Here is an 18,096-nt window from a genome sequence, read left to right as displayed (position 1 = left end):
TTGGAGGCAGTTCTTAAGGGAAGAGGTATAAAAGGGAGCATAGATAAGAGCTGTTAATATAGAACTTGGAAAACTCACATAACAAAATTACACACAGCCAGCAATTAGAAATCTAAGAATACTTGAAAATCAAAGGGGCAAGAAGGGGACAATAAAATGCTCAACTATCCGAATACCACAAATCGTTCATGTAATTAGTCAGTTGGTTACTCACCTAACGAGAACATATCACTGTAACTATTGCAACAATTACCTAAGTGTTGAGAGAAGAGGCTAATCTGGAAGGCAACTTCCCCAAAAAGGGGAAGAAGACGAAGAAAAAGAATAATGGGTCTGGGCCGAAAAAGAACAAAGAATGAATATCCATGAGAATATCTGTTTCATGAGGCCTTTTATTGAAAAGTGTCCTCTGACCCACACTTGGAGGATCAGCCGATTGCCTATCTGAATATCTCTGCTATCCTAGGCATCTAAAAAAAAAAAAGGAACACCCTCCTCACCCTCTCCCCAGGCTGAGAAAAATCTCTCACTGATTTTCCTTGAACTCTTCAGGAGAGAGGAGGAAATAGAAATAAAATGTTAATAGGCTGATTATGTATATAAATAGAAGTACTACTAACTTTTTTCTATTCTTATAAATGCTTAGCAAACTATCTAGGAAGGAGGATCCTTTCATTGGCTCACCAAGTATTAGAAGGCACTGAGGATAAATAGTATCTAATTCTATATTCTGTCATTGAATATAGTCCTTGAAATGACCATAGCAATTTAAATCAGAACTCAATAAGCGACCTGACAGATCCTAACTCGATTAAGAAAAATGCATCAAAATTTCAAAATAGGCTTTACTAACATACATGATTTAATAAGCGCTAAAGCTATAGATTTTTCTAAAGACAACTGTAATTGGATCATAGCAGTGAGTACATGAAACCACTTTCAATGGACGATATTACTTCCAAAATGTCTTAAAATGGTGTTTGCTTTCTGGGCATGATTTTTCTGCAAGCAGGGCTGCTGCATTCCCTTGAACTGTTGCTAGTCAGCTCCACAGATACCACGAAGGTTAATTCAAGAACAGAAAATGACATCAAATTGCCATGCTCAGAATGAAGTTCAGTATATATTTATTCATCTTATTTTAGTCAAAGGAAGTAAAAAGTAAGAACACCATATAAATAATGCATAAAGTTAACAATATAGATTTAACAATCATAGCAATATAGATTTAACAATAGTTAAATAGTTAACAATAGTTAAACAATAGTTAAATCTATAACAATATAGATTTAACAATAGTTAACAATTCCTTTCCAACAAAAAGGAATGAATCTTATCTATTCCACTATAACTAAGCATTCTCTTTGAAAATAAGGAGAATGATTAACTAAGCTTTGGGTTACTATCCAATTATATTGGTTAAGAGTCTCCCTAGGATGTGAAATATTCATTTTTACAAACAAGAATATCATGTTGAGGTAATAATAGTGAGCAGAGCCTATATTTCTAAGTTAGCTGGGAGACTTGGCTTTTATCTTCTTCTTCACCAGATAATGTAACTTCCCAGAACAGTATACATAGAATCCTGTCCATAAAAAAAAAATTAATCAATAGGTCTAAGAAAGAAATGGAAAATTTTATTCAAGCCAATCTGAGGATTTTTTTTTTTTTAATTTTTTTGGCTGCATTGGGTCTTTGTTGCTGCACGTGGGCTTTCTCTAGTTGCGGCGAGAGGGGGCTACTCTTCGTTGCGGTGCGGTGGCTTCTCTTGTTGCGGAGCACAGGCTCTAGGCACGCGGGCTTCAGTAGCTGCGGCACACGGGCTCAGTAGTTGTAGCTCGCGGGCCTCTAGAGCGCAGGCTCAGTAGTTGTGGCGCACGGGCTTAGTTGCTCCACGGCATGTGGGATCTTCCCGGACCAGGGTTCGAACCTGTGTCCCCTGCATTGGCAGGCGGATTCTTAACCACTACACCACCAGGGAAGCCCCAATCTGAGGATTTTCACCCAGGTAACAGTCTTTCAGAAAGCTCTGAGGGCTTCCAGAGACTAGAGGGAGAAGCCAGTATATATGTGATTTTGGTGAAGGGGTGTGTGCAATGAGGCACACATTTTGATAGAAGGTTATTATGAGTCTCGAAGAACAGATATCTTAGTTAATGGCTTTAGTGCTTTTCTAAGTATGGGAAGATAGGAAAAACTGGGCTCATAAAATTTTCTCCTGAAAATATGCATCTATCCGAGGGCCAGTTCTGCCAGTTTTCCTAGAGCACAGAGGGCCTCATCCTGATTTTCAGCCTGAATCCCTTTCAGCGTGTGCTATAGGTCAGCGACGGCCATGGCTAATGACTTGATTCTTGTAGAACTGGGTGGTGGGCAACATTCTTTACTTTATAATCCCCTCCCTTTTGGTCTTAATTTCTACCAAGATTTGGGAGGTATTTCATGACCAGTTTGTCCCATGGTGCTAGGAATGCTTATTCCCAGGTCAGGCAAGGATTTCATTGATGGGCCACTCAGTGTGCTGTTATTGGACTTGGCCATGTCAATAGTAGGCAAAAGCCTCTGGGCCGCCTGTCTTACTAGCCTGTAATGGTCCTGGAAAGGGTTCCCCCTTGTTGCTTCTTCCCATATCCAGAGTTACACTATTACCATCATTGATCTTATAGGACCATACATTTGATCAGTCCCTTCAAGTTGCCTAGTTGTCACTACTTTTATTGGAGCTCAGTCACACATTTGGTACTACAAGTGTCAACAAAAGGTTAATCAGTCGATCTAAGAAAGAAATGGAAAACTTTACTTGAGGTAAATTTGAGGATTATAACCTGGGAAGAGCATCTCAGAAAGCACCGAGAATTGTTCCACCTGTTAGAAGTCAAGGCGCAGTTATATAAGTTTTTGGAGACAGAGGGCAGTACGTTAAATGACGTATTATTGACATTTGACACCGCCCAGAGCTAAGCTTCCTGTGGCCCCTTATAAGATCAAGAAGGAATGTTATCTTTTAAGGAGCTGCCTTGTTGATGTTGGGAGAATGTTGTTCTTTATGGTTGAGCAGGTATTTCTGCCAGTGGGGGAGGTTTGGTAGATGCCTAGTGCAGACACACAGTGCATAGGAGGTGGGGGGAGAGAGGAGGCCAAAGGGCAGAGAAATATTTTTATGTTTCAATTTTTCTTGTCTTGCCATAAAATATGAATTTCATCTCACACAAGAAACAATAATCTTATCAAATAGGCAGAGTACAAGTAATAAAGCTAGTACTATTCATAAGGTCATATGTAAGTAACGCCATCTTCTAAGGAGTTACATGGCTGGGGCCAGAAGAAGAAAAATGGGTCTTTATGGCTGAGCAGGTATTTCTGCCACTGGGGAGGTCTGGTTAAGACGTAAAGCAGATGCACGATGTACACCCGAGGGGAGAGGGGAGGCCCAAACAGGCAGTGAACAAATTTTTATTTAATTTTCTCTTGTCTTGCCTCCAAATATGAATTTTATTTCATCAACTCCTAACATGTTTCTCACAAAAATAAAACATCTTGAGAAGGCAAATGTCCCTGGTCCTTTTTCTAACTGGGTATTTGATTTCTTTCCAAAAGCTGTAGCTCTTTGTATTTTTTTACGGCATCCATATTCTGCATGTATCATCTTTATCCATGTATTTGAATTATAGTTAGTCATTTGTTCTTAAGCAATTGTGGAGGAACTGGCTCAGAACAGGAATATTTAAAAGCTTCTCTGCCATAAACTCAAGAATGTTTGCTGTTATGACTATTATAACACAGTGATTATAAAGTGAGACAGGATCTGCCGTTTTGTTTTGCTGAACTGTTTTTCTTAGCTGAAGCGATAAAACTGAGGCTACGGAGCTCCGACGTGGCTCACTTCACAAAAAGCTTAAACAACTCACAGCGTTTAAAGCTGCTTTTAACAGGCGGGTGGGGCCTGAATGAACTTGGAAATACCATTAAATCACTAAAATTACATGCACTGTGTTGGAGAGGAAAAAATTCCCTTCTAAGTTCCTTGGCTGGTCTCATCATCAAACTGACATAAGACAGATGAGCAGGAGAAAACCGAAGTTTAATAACATGTATATCTCCTATACAACATGAGAGAGACCCAGGAAAACAGTAACCTGCCCAAGTGTGCAAAGTCATCATCTTAAAACTATCTTCAGGGTTTCCCTGGTGGCGCAGTGGTTGAGAGTCCGCTTGCCGATGCAGGGGACACGGGTTCGTGCCCCGGTCCGGGAAGATCCCACATGCCGTGAAGCGGCTGGGCCCGTGAGCCATGGCCGCTGAGCCTGCGCGTCCGGAGTCTGTGCTCCACCACGGGAGAGGCCACAACAGTGAGAGGCCCGCGTACCGCAAAAAACAAACAAACAAACAAAAACACATCTATAAGTCCATGTAACACTGGTCTATCCACAGGACCATAGTCAACTATTGAATACACTCCACAAGGACCCAATTTGTTTGTATTTCCTGAAAAGAATCATTTGCACTATTAAAAGTCTTAAACAGCTCAGAGGTGTGAAAAGCACAGACAACCTAGAAGAGTTCACTATAAAGGATATGAGCAAATCTCTGCCCCAACTGCCCTCAGGTCTGTCACAATTCTTCCTGACACAAAACTGCAAAAAAATTGTGATCAAGTTTCTTCTGTGAGACAAAAAGCAAGCAACTAATTGGATTGAGGGAATTAAAATAAGTTCCCATGGAAGTGACACGTGAAATGAATATTGAAGAATGAATGTGAGTCTGAACTTTGTGCAAGGCTCTGTTTTATATCTGTAAAACAGTGGAAAGCTGATAGACGACAATGGAAATGTAATCTGAGTCGATTTTGAAGAACTTTGAGGTCCCAGTGGAGAAATTTGTCTTTATAATTTTCCAAAGTCCTGCTAACAGTAGAGGAAGGGCACTTCCATGCTCGAGGGAGCCTGAGACTGTAGCCTAAGGCTTCCCGGTGAAAAAGTCAAATTTACCTGCAACCATCTGTTTCATCGGCTTTCATTTTTTGTTATGGTTTTTAATTTGATAATATGTGAAATTATAATTTATTGAGGACAATTTACTATGCCTGATGCCCAAGAGGCAGGCAATATGTTGGTTCTGAATTTTGGCTGAATGGACATTCCAGAAAAGTGTCCCAGGCTCTGAGTCACAAAGTACATCCACTTTGTCTCTGGAGACACACAAGATCCTCAAATTGAGAGGCATGACAGGCATTGATAACAGGTTGCTAAGAGTGTTTCTTAGAGAAGTAACATGGTTAGCTTTTGTTTTTTGTGTAACTGAGCAGGACCCTATGGGGTCTTTCCGGGATGGACCCTTCCCCCTTATCCTCTGCTGTACCTCCTCTCTGAAGTACCTAGATAATATATCTGGTGCACACGTCCTGGGTTGTTTTACAGATGCTGAAACCACCACCAAAAGGGAAGAAATTAACTACTTGATGATCATGAGCCCCCAGACCTACTGGCACCTAAGGAATAATGATGCCCTGTGACCTCAACATAAACCAATCAGAGACTTGTGTATGAGCTGATTACACGCCCTGTGACACCCCCCCCCCCCACTCCGCCCTTTGAACCTGCCCTTTGAAGATGGTTTGCTGAAAGCCTTCGGGGAGTCTGGGGTTATCTGAGGCATGGCCCACCAGTTCTCCTTGCTTGGCCCTACAGTAAACCTTTCTCTGCTCTAAACTCCAACGTTTTGGCTTGTTTGGCCTCACTGTGCATCAGTCACATGATTGTGTTCAGTAACATTTGTATTTATCTTCTGAGGAAAGTTACTGGCAACTCCATGAAAACAAGACTTGGATCAGCATTGATAGAAGCAGACCATGGAAAAGCCCAGAAAAGAGATGGGAAGGCATGGACTGAGGTGATGGTAGTTTGGATGGAAGGGTAAAACCTACGTTAAAGAGTTAATTTGAACTTTCTGACCAATTGGGTGCAGGGGATAAGAGTCAGGTACTTAGATGTTTCCCTGGTGGAATCAGTTCGCTGCTAAGCTACAAGAGTTGGCAAAAACTCACAGTTGCAGTCATCTGAGAATTTCCAAATTCCAGGCTTCTTGGATTACTGATAGATCTTTTTTCTAATCTGTTTGGGTAGATTTGTAAAAGACCAGGCCAGCAGTAGAATTTGTCTTTTCTTTTAACTTGGGACTCACATAAGCTTTTAAGATGCCAAGGGAGATGAGATGAACTTCTTTGCATGATCAGAAGGCATATTCTGATTCATGTGCATCTGTGAATAAGTCTTCCACGATTAAGTTCTTGTAAAAAAAAAAAAAACTTTCCATTTTCCTACTTGAGATAAAGCTTCTTATAATGTTATTGCTGTGGTGGAAGAAGTGAATGTGAGGGTGCAAAGCCAAGCAATACTTAAATTTATCTGCCTAAAAAGAAATCTCTGATACGGCATTGCAGCAAATGGATGTCACATAAAAGTTTCTTCTAAATCCCCACATAACTGAACTTTTAGAAACACAACATGAGACCTTAAAAAAACGAGCAGGACTCTGCAGGGCACTCCTGAGTACAAAAGCCCCTCCATGCTACCCCTCTCCCCATTTCTTGCTTGTAGAAGAAGGCTTTAGCCTCCTATGTCTTCCCTGAGTTCCAAAGAGCCCCTGTACAAGCAGTTACTAATTAGGGACGTAAGGGAATGCAGAAACAAAGGAAAAGTAGTTAAACAAGAAAAGTAATGACAATAGTTCAGTGACAGAAGAGTCCTAATTCTTCCTCAAGGGACATGCATACAATCTGACACATATCTTTGAGTTGTTCTGCAGAAACTAGACACCCACCCCCCTTCCCTCTGCCCGCCACCAACGAGGAGGATGGTGACTACGTGCTGACCACAAGCACTAGACGCCAGACTGTTGGAACCAGAATGTTGATGATTAAGATTCCTGAAACACCACCCTGTTACCTCACCACCAACCAATCAGAAGAAAGTCATGCCTCCTGCAGCCCTCATCCCCAAATATTGCCTTTAAAAACCCTTCCCTGAAAGCCATCAGGGAGTTTGAGTTTTTTAAGCATGAGCTGCCCATTCTCCTTCCTTGGTTCCCTGCAAATAAATGCTGTACTTTCCTTCACCACAAGCTAATGTCAGTAAATTGGCTTTGCTGTGTGGCAAGCGAGTGGACTCAAGTTCGGTTCAGTATATAACTGAATGACAAGCTATATAATCACAATGATAAGCTATGTAATGATAAGCTATATAATCACAGACAAAACTGTAAATATGTAAAGTTTCATTGGATGACAGCAGGTAGAACCTAAGAGGAAAGGCCCTATGTTGAAGTAATTTTGCTTACTGAAGTACAAGAAACACACACACACACACACACTGCCTAGAGTTACAGACATGGCTTTAAGAGGGCTAGGACACAAATCCCATTTCTCTCGTATTCCAGGAGGCTGGCTTGTTTAAAGGGCATCTGAGGAAAATTATCATAATTTCTTTAATACCACCTGGTCCTGAACTTTCCCACAAGCCTGATCATGTAGAGATTTCCCCAGGAGTTCTGCTTTAGGTAGTTATATCCATCTGACTTATAGGAAAAAGCCAAGAAACTGACAGAAACAAAGAATCCCCTAAAGACACTTAGAGATGTACCAGACTGTAATGTTGCACGTTTCTTATGACAACATAATAGATTAGAACACAGTGGGTTTGCTTGGATAAGAATCAGAAATTTGGGGAAACAATGGCTCTGTTAGCATATGCAGCCTTCACCCTACCATGGAGCCTTAGCACACAGTGGATTTAAAGTTATGGCCTGAGTGGATATTCCCAGCTGGGTTGATTTCTCATGAGCACATATATTCACATGCCCCAGACAAGATCATTTCCAGTTTTTAGCATTTGTAATTCTGGGAAGGGAGAACTAAATTATGTGAGAGCACTCCCAGTGGGAGAACACATAGAGATAGTTGTTCTAGAAGCAGTAAAGCTAGAGCAGTAAAGGGAATTGAAGTTTAGACAAGTCTGAAGCTTCAGACATTTTATTCAATTAACTATAAGAGAAGGGCCTTAGCATTGATTCAAGCTCAAGTCTTAAGTATACAGTACTTGGATTAGACTCATTAGTGAAAACAATTATTTCTGGGGCTTCCTATGAAAATTAACCCCATAAGATGCTCTTATTTTCTTAGAAAATATTAACACTTCAAAAACATGATTAAGTATATTCTAGACACTGGGAACACAAAAGTGAGTATAGATGCCCACCCCCCAAAGGGCTCCCAGTTTCTGCACAAATTACTCATGGATTTGACAACAGAAACGAAATTAGAGAAATTTTATACTTATAAGTTAATTCTTTTCTTGGAGAAGAAAGGCAAAAAAATATTAAAAACAATAAGATATTCTCAAAAATAAAATCTTATGCTACTTTCAAACTGCTGCTTGCCCTTAATCAGATACTCTTATTTTGATGATTTGGTTTCCATGACTATGTGAGCGAATTCATAACATTCAATTTGCCATGAAAACAGACTCCTGGATTCTCTTCAATAGCTCCACTTCCAACTCTGTTCAGGAACCATTTGTAACTTCCTAGTATGTCTCCCCATCTGTAAAATGGATTTCATAATATATGTACCTAATGGGTTTTTAAAAAATAAGTGTCAAAGAGGTAAATCTATATAAATCACAGAGAAGAGTGGCTTCCCCATAGTAAGTTATCAATAAGTGTCAGCAGTTATTATTGCTGTCCAGGCAGTTTTGGTTCCCATGAGGTCAGTGTTCCCTAAACGCTCTGGGATCCTTGCCCCACTCTTTCCTGCTGCCCATGGTGTGAAGTGCTGTAACCTAGAAACTGAGCAATAGCCACAGCTATTTCTCACATGGGGCAGGCTGATCGAGCAATAATTCCCAGCTTGGGCATTGGGTATCCTTTCCGTTCCTTCCTCACCAGGACCAGCAGGAGGCAGAGAGCTGAGTGAGTTGTCATGTCTTCTTAGGCTTTCTCAGGTTTTCCTTGTTGGTTTTTTTTTTTTTTTTGCAGTACGCGGGCCTCTCACTGCTGTGGCCTCTCCCGTTGCGGAGCACAGGCTCCGGACGCGCAGGCTCAGCGGCCATGGCTCACGGGCCCAGCCGCTCCGTGGCATGTGGGATCTTCCCAGACCGGGGCACGAACCCGCGTCCCCTGCATCGGCAGGCGGACTCTCAACCACTGCGCCAGCAGGGAAGCCCAGATTTTCCTTGTTTTTGATGACCTTGGAAGTTTTGAGGAGTAGCAGTCAGGCATTTTGAAGAATGCCCCACTGTTGTGATTTGTCTAATGCTTTTCTTATGGCTGGGGTTATGGGTTATTGGGAGGTAAAGTGCCATTTTCATCATATCAAGTGTACGTATTATCAACATCATTTGTGACTATTGTGTTGGCCTTGATCATCTGGCTGAGGTAGTGGTGGTCAGGTTTATTTACACAAAGTTACCCTGTTTTTTCCGCTTTCTACACTGTACACTTTGAATGGAAGAAACTATGTGCGGCCCACACCTAACGCGTGGGGTGCTATGTCCTTGAGGACAGTGCAGCTACATAAATTATTTGGAATTCTTCTGCATGGGACATTTGTCTCTTCTCCCCCACTTATCATTTGATCCAATTCATTTTATTTGTATTATTATGGACTGATGGATATTTATTTTATACTTTGGGCTATAATCCAACACTGCTTTACTTAATTTTTTGCTCAAATTGTTCCAGTTTGGGCCACTGGGAGCTCTTTTAATTGTCGCCTCAGCTCCTCTGGCCTACCCCATCAATGTGTGAGGGTTTTGTCTGTGGGTTTTTTTTAAAGCATTTCCTTACTCTCTGGCACTACAAGATGCTCTACGTTCATCATGGATATTTTCTGCCCAGTTCTAGAATCAGTCATTTCTCCATGAAGCGCTTGTTCCTTTTATTAGAGAATGTACTAGAAAACAAGATCTCGGGCTGGATGTGCTTGTTGTCATCCCTTTTAGCCCTTCTCAGCTGACAGAGAAAAAAAGTATGCTCTGCGTTTATATGAATCTGTGTATATACACATATCTATAAATATTTCTATATGTAACGTATCTATATTAAGCTAAATGTAAATTTATACTGATGTCTCCAATTCTAATCCATTGCCACATGGATCATTCAACCTCTTCCTTTCCTAACCTGTAATTTCCCACTCCAACTGGGAGAAACCTGGCTTCTAGCATATATTTATTGTATGTTCCCATTCCCGTACACAAGTATAACAGCATCAAAATTGTCAACCATAGTCCCATAGGAAACAACTTTATCAACAAGAGTGCAGTAATTATTTGTAGTTCCTTTTGCCTTTAGTCTTACAGGCTCTACACACTTCCAGAGATACTGAGATCAGCACCTATTCCATGCATCTACTTCAGCGAGGTTGTTTCATACATTTGTAAAACAGATTTCATTGGCGTAGTCTGCATTCCTTCCTCAAATCCCTCAGCCTCCTAAAAGATACTTTTAAATGGCATGTATAAAAATCTAGTACACGTCTATGGGTCTGGAAAAATAAATAATGGACTGTGTCCACCATGATGGTATCATATAAAACAGTATTACAGCCCTAAAAATCTCCTAAGCTTCACTTATTCTTCCTTCCGTCTTCTCCCCAAACTCCTAGCAGCCAATGATCACTTTATTGTTTCTGTAGTTTTGTGTTTTCCAGCATATCACATAATTGGAATCATACAATATGTAGCCTTTTCATCCTGGCTTCTTTCACTTAGCAAGATACATTTAAGTTTTCTTCAGATCTTTACATGGCTTGATAGCTCATTTCTTTTTATTACTGAATAATATTCTGTTGTATGAAAGCACCACAGTTCATGTATCCATTCATCAATTGAAGAACATCTTGACTGCTTCCCGTTTTTGATGATTATGAATAAAGCTGCTATGAACATTTGCATGAAAATTTTTATGTGACCACAGTTTTCATTTATTTATTTATTTTTCCTCACAAATCACATCTCAGAAATTTTATTCAATGCTTCGGAGCTTAAAATATTTTTTGCCCTTTTTTGTTTTTTTTAAATCTTTATTTTATTTTGGAGCATAGTTAATTAACAATGTTTTGTTAGTTTCAGGTGTACAGCGAAGTGCTTCAGTTATACATGTATCTATTCTTTTTCAAATTCTTTTCTCATTTAGGTTATTACAGAGTATTGAGCAGAGTTCCCTGTGCTGTACAGTTCGTCCTTGTTGGTTATCTATTTTAAATATAGCAGTGTGTACATGCCAATCTGAAACTCCAAATCTATCCCTTCCCTCTACCCTTCCCCTCTGGTAACCATAAGTTCATTCTTTAAGTCTGTGAGTCTGTTTCTGTTTTGTAAATAAGTTCATTTATATATATATTTTTAAGATTCTGTATGTGATAGCATATGATTTTCGTCTTTCTCTGTCTGACTTACTTCACTTAGTATGATAATCTCCAGTTCCATCCATGTTGCTGCAAATGGCATTATCTCATTGCTTTTAATGGCTGAGTAATATTCCACTGTATATATGTACCACTTCTTTATCCATTCTTCTGTCGATGGACATTTATGTTGCTTCCATGTCTTGGCTATTGTACACAGTGCTGCAGTGAACATTGGGTTGCATGTATTTTTTCAAATTAGAGTTTTCTCCGGATATATGCCCAGGAGTGAGATTGCTGGATCATAAGGCAGTTCTATTTTTAGTTTCTTAAGGAACCTCCATACTGTTCTCCATAGTAGCTTCACCAATTTACATTCCCACCAACAGTGTAGGAGGGTTCCCTTTTCTCCACACCCTCTCCAGCATTTATTGTTTGTAGACTTGTTAACGATGGCCATTCTGACTGGTGTGAGGTGATAGCTCATTGTAGTTTTGATTTGCACATAAAGCTGCTATGAACAGTGTGAAGGTTTTTGTGTGAACATAGTTTTTAAATCAATTAGGTAATATCTAGGAGCAGAATTGCTAAATTATATGCTAAGACTACAGTCTAGCTTTCTAAGATACTGCCAAACTGTCTTCCAAAGTGGTTGTACCATTTTGCATTTCCTCCAGCAACGACTAGCGTTCCCTTTGCTCTTTATCCTCATCAGCATTTGTTATTGTCAGTTTTTTAAAAAAAATTTTTTAACTGTTATAATGGGTAAGTAGTGGTCTGTCATTATTTTAATTTGGAATTTGTGCTTTCATTTTCATACATTCAATTCTATGTACATTATAAACCCCAAAATACATTAAAAAATGTTTTTGCCTTTAACAATTGATTATCTTTTAAAGAGATGTAGCTAAGAAAAATGTACAGTTACCCAGGGATCAAATCAAGATGGTGGAGTAGGGAGATCCTGAGCTCGCCTCCTCTCACGGACACACCAGAACTACAACTACATATAGAACAACTCTCTCTGAGAATAACACGAAGACTAACAGAACAGATTTTCTACAACTAAGGATGTAAAGTAAAGGCCACATCGAGACGGGTAGGAGGGGACAGAGGTGCGGTCTAGGTAGAACCCACGCCCCTGGAGCAGTGACCATAGCAGGAGGGACATCACAGCAATGGAGGTCCTCCCGAGGAGCGGGGAGTCTGAGCCCCATGTCAGGACCCTCAGCCTGGAGGATCCTGCACTGGGAAGATAAGCTCTCATCACGTTTGCCTTTGAAAACCAGCGGGGCTTCTGTCTGGGAGAACCTTAGGGCTATGGAAACTGAGACTCTGGTCTCGAGGGGCTTGAGTGCAAATTCACTCACTCTGATTCCCAGCCCAGAGGCAGCAGCCTGAAAAGCACGTGCCTCTTATGAAATGGAGATACAGTGACTAATTTTAGGGCATGTGCTGGAGGGACAGGGATCTGGTAGATCTTTCTCTGGGGAAGCAGGTGCTGGTGGGCACCGTTTGTTTTTTCACTATACTCTGACCTCGCTGGCCTGGCACTGGCAGCCACCATTTCTGTCACTCTCTACCACCTAGCTCACCCCGTGTGCCCCTCCCCAGGGCTCCACTGAGGAATTTCCCTGCCCAATCCACGCAGCCAGCTGGCCCCTCTAAAGCAGTTTCTGCCCTGCCCCACCGGCCAGGCGGCCCCAGCCAGCACTGGAAACCCTTCCAAGTCTCCTGCTCTGGGAAGCGACCCAGCTCAGCAGTGCCTCCACGGCGGTCACAGCCGGCCTCGTTTGCTTCTTGACTCTACATGAACATTATCTTTCATTGCCTGGTATCTAACAGCTCAAAACCCATGTGTCATGTATTTTGGTGAAGGGGAAGTCTGGCCCCTGTTAGCCACATTAGACAGAAGTGCAAGTCCTATGACTCATTTCTGAATGAGTATAGTTCTGTTTCTCCTATTCATTCAAGAATAATTTACAGAGTAGCAGAAGTAATCCGGGGCCACTGGCAATTTGAAATGAGATGTGTTATCTTACACACAACATCCGTGTATATTTTTCATCCTATGTCTTTGTGGCACATGTCTCCTCAGGTGATCCAGACAGGTTTGTGTAGCTCAAAATTAAGCATCTTGTTCATTGTTTGATAGGTTATTCAATGTATTTAATGTATGTCCCATTGGCTTTAATCAGGAGCTAGTATTTTCTGTTTCTTCTTGAGTTCACTTCACATCCAGATGACTTCTGCCATTTAGGAGCCCAGATTTCAAAGAGACCTACATCCCACAGGGATGTTTATTACTGCAGCCCACCCACGCTCCGTGAGGAGTCTCATGGACTTTTAGAGAACTCTATACCTCATTCAAGATGTGAAGATATTCATTTGTTTTGGCTTTCAGCAACCGTCCTCGATTCATCTGAATTTCAGAATGTTTGGCTGACATTCTTCAAAGACTGTGGTTTAGGGAAGTAGCTGTTTTCCATTTTCACTGCAAATAAAATTTCCTTTTATATTTTTTTCTTCTTTTGTTGTTCTTTTGGTTTGGTTTCAGCAAGGGTCATAGATTTCACAAGTGCATGACCGTCATTCACTGAAAGCCCTACCTCCATGAATGAAGCTGTAAGTCTTCCATTCATTAAAGTCTGAAACCTCACTCCCCTTTCTAAATATGGAGAACAGACGAGAAGGGTGAGTTAGTCATTTAACTATCAGTTATTTTTAACAATTTCTCTTACATTGATCTCTTTTCCCCACCACTAAAACACTGGCCTAAGCCTCTATCACTGCATGATTAACTACTGAAATTTTCTTTTTGTGTATTACTTAAAACCCTCCTTCTTTAAAAAGAATGTTCATATTGACTTACAATATGAGATGCAGGTACAAGTCTTTGCTTAGAGGTCACCTTTTCGGTAAGGCTTACCCTGACCATCATATTTAAAACTGCCATCTGTTCTCCCCTGACACTATCTAAATTCACTTTTCTTGCTCTAGTTTTTCTTTTTGTCTTCATAGAGGGTATGTAAAAGCTCTTCAGTATATCCTTGAGGTATATAATAGTTATATACTACATACTATATGACTTCTAATATATATGACTTCCGGTTTATTATGTTTATTGTGTGTCTCTCTTTCTTAGAAAATGTGCTCATAAGAGCAGGGAATCTTCATTCGCCTAGAACAGAGCTTGACATTTGGTAGGTTTTGATACATATTTGTTGAATTAATAAATAGAGCTACAGGTATCTTTCACTTTTTGAAGCTTCTTTTTAGCCACTTCACTTTTACGAAAGACCTACATTAGTGCCTGTCTTCGCTAAACAAGAGAAATCTGAAGAGAATCTTTGCTTTTACGAGAAAAGGTGAAAAGTGAAAACCGCTCCGCATTTACTTTGCAGTGAGGCTTTATAGAGGCGGCACCCCGAGCCGTGAGAGGGGCCCCGCCAAGCCCCTTCCCCAGGATACACTCAGCATCTCAGCATCCAGCCACCAGAAACTGAACTGTGTCTGTGAGCGTCTGTGCTCTATCTTCATTTCTTTTGCGCATTGATTTGCAAGGTGCGTCCTAAGGTAATTGCTTATTCACTTCACACCATTTCAGCTTACAAAAATTTCCATAGGAACGCTCTATATTTATTCTGATAGTGGGGAAACATGTATTAAAAAATAGATAATCCATGTAATAAAGTAAGAGAAACAAATAAATGAGAAGATGGAACTAACTGCTGCATTTGCTGAGTTTCTTGGCAGAAATACAGGAATGTGGTGAGTTACCAAGCTCACTTTTGATATAGATTCAAGATGATCTTTTACTTAGCATTAAACTCTAAAAGAATTATTACAACAACCTTTTGCCTTGTGTATCTGCTCTTCAAAATTCAGCCTTCTTACTCTCACAGGATTATTCTTGCTAAAGTGCTGCTTTACTACCGAGCATATTGTCCGCTCTTAAAATTTGAGGTGTGCTCACATTTGCTACAGGATAAAATGTGAACTTCTTAGTGGCATTCAAAGTCACTTTCAACTTGACCCTGATTTATTCTATGTCTTTTTCAGTCTATCGTTTTCCAAACATTAAACTCCAAGGTTATCTACTTACTGGCCAAAATGTTAATTTAAAAAAAAAAAAAAAAAAACAACACAAAAGCAACTTTTAAAGAGTACTGTGTATCCCTTCCTTCCTCTCTTTTTTATTTACACAGTTTCTGTTGTCTTCATCCACTCAGGCTGCCGTAACACAACACCACAGACTGGATAACTTAAACAGCAGACATTTTTTTCTTGTAGTTCTGGACAGTAAAATAGAAAGTCTAAGATGAAGGTTCTGGCAGGGTTTGGTTGTTGGTGAGGGCTCTCTTCTTGACCTGCAGATGGCTGCCTTCTCACTGTGTCCTCCTGACAAAGAGAGGGAGACAGAGAGTGACAAGAGAAAGCCATCTCTGGTATTTCTTCCTCTTTTATAAGGACACCAGTTTTATTGAATCAGGGTGCCACCTTTATGATCTCATTTAACCTCAGTCACCTCCTTAAAGGCCCTAATCTCCCACATAGTCACATGTAGGGTTAAGGCTTCAACCTACAAATTTTGGGGAAACAAAGATCAGTCCTGTACACCTGTATATTCAATATGCATTCTGGGTTGTCCTTGACTTATCAATTTCTCTCTCTCCCCCTCTCCCTCTCTCTCTCCCCCTGTCAAATTATTCCTCTTCAGGCTTCCCTGGTGGCACAGTGGTTGAGAGTCCGCCTGCCGATGCAGGGGACATGGGTTCATGCCCCGGTCCAGGAAGATCCCACATGCCGCGGAGCGGCTGGGCCCGTGAGCCATGGCCACTGAGCCTGCGCGTCAGGAGCCTGCGCTCCACAGCAGGAGAGGCCACAACAGTGAGAGGCCCGTGTACCGCAAAAAAAAAAAAAAAAAAAAAAAAAAAAATTCCTCTTCCAACACACTTTACATATCACACTCATCAATTGTTTTGTCTTCCCCTAAGCTCCTAGGACAACTGACAGAGGCATTCATTTGGAAATTAATCATGAACTGCTGCATGGCATTTCTAGAGTTTGTATATTATTCATCCCTCGTGTTGTTTAACTTTTTAAGTGTTTGTACCCTTTCTTTGTAACTAAATTGTAAGGGGCTTGGTGTCAGAGACTATGACATATCTCTTCACGTTCTACAGGCACCTAGCATGTATTCAATGCATATATGCCAACTTTCATTTGTTTCATAACTCTCAATAATTTTTCAAGCATTTGCATGTATAATAACTAATTTGAGTCTTATTATAGTACCTTGTTAGGTAATACTAATCACATTTTAAAGATGAAATGAAAACTCAGAGAAACTATGTAACTTTTCCAAAATAACACAAGTCAGCAACAGCATTAAGTCTATGCTTTAAAGTCGACTCCTTGTTCTGACATTTTTCCATCCACATTTACTAAGTTATGTTCAGTAGAACCAGGGTTTCTCTAGCTACCCCTCAAATAATGCCAACTACAACAGTAAGCCCTTTCCCCCACTCCAGGTGGACGGATCTCTAGTAAATGGTAGTTGAATAAATGATGTGGCCGAAGTTATCATCGCTTGCCTTTAGATCACGCCATTGAGTTACCACTTGAGGCAGTGTTAGCTCATCAAGATTCAGAGACACAAAAAGAACCTGTGCGGTTCCCCTGGAGCTGAGGACTCGAGGCCTGCCCTTCCCTTCCCATACATGATCACTCATCATTTCTGAGGCCTGCATCACTACACTTTCAGACATAGAACCTGACCCCAGATGGAATGTGCAGTATTCTTCTCCTACCACTGACTGTGACAATGGGCCCCAGGCCAGGGAGAATGTCCGTCGCAGGAGCCACCTTCCAGCCCTGGGGGAGAGGTCCTGGAGCTCAGAGCATCCGTAGGCCAGAGCCCCTAGTGAACAGCCTCCACTCCCTCTGTACTCCTTGGAATTCCTCTCCTCTGGACTTGATTATTTTGAAAAAGGCTGGCAGATCCATCGCAAGGACTGGCATTTCTATTCCTGGCTCAGAATTTGGCTTAAAGAAGCACTTTATACAAATCAATATACACAAGAGACAATACCTTCTTAGAAAGAGACGGAAAGGCTTTGACTTCAGAGAGAATGGGCTCTGAATCCCAGCCCTGCTCTAATGATCAGTGTAAACTTTGGCAACTTAATTTCACTGGGTGCAGTTAGTTTCATTTATAAAATGCAGAGAATCTTTACCTTACGTGGTTGAAAGAGGTTGAGAGATAACGTCCATTAAAAGCGTGGAACGTTGCCTAGCCTAGGAGGTCAGATACAGAACTGATAGTGAGAGACGGGTTGGGGAATTCTTTCTCCTACTCGGAGCTACCTCAGATGGTAGTGAGAAAGGTCGCCGGCTCATGGCTAATAGGACTGAGATATTAGGTCAGAGCTTAATAAGTTTACCTTATATAATACAGACAAATGCTTCGCTGGGCATGGTTTGGCCTGAATTGGGAGCACACAGCACACTTGTGACCATAGAATTACTTCCTCATCTAAGAGCTAGGGAGCACGTGTGAAATCAGTCCCAGTTGAACTTCAAATGCTCAACTCTCACTGCCCCAGATTGGAAACCTCTTCTTAGTTTTTTCAATAGTCATGCAAAGAGAGACACACATCTTCATTTTCCTTTAATTTTCCTGCAGCTACAAG

The sequence above is a fragment of the Tursiops truncatus genome, chromosome 17 (assembly GCF_011762595.2).
Source record: "Tursiops truncatus isolate mTurTru1 chromosome 17, mTurTru1.mat.Y, whole genome shotgun sequence".
NCBI classification, from domain to species: domain Eukaryota; kingdom Metazoa; phylum Chordata; class Mammalia; order Artiodactyla; family Delphinidae; genus Tursiops; species Tursiops truncatus.
Note: the sequence above shows the minus strand (reverse complement) of the source record.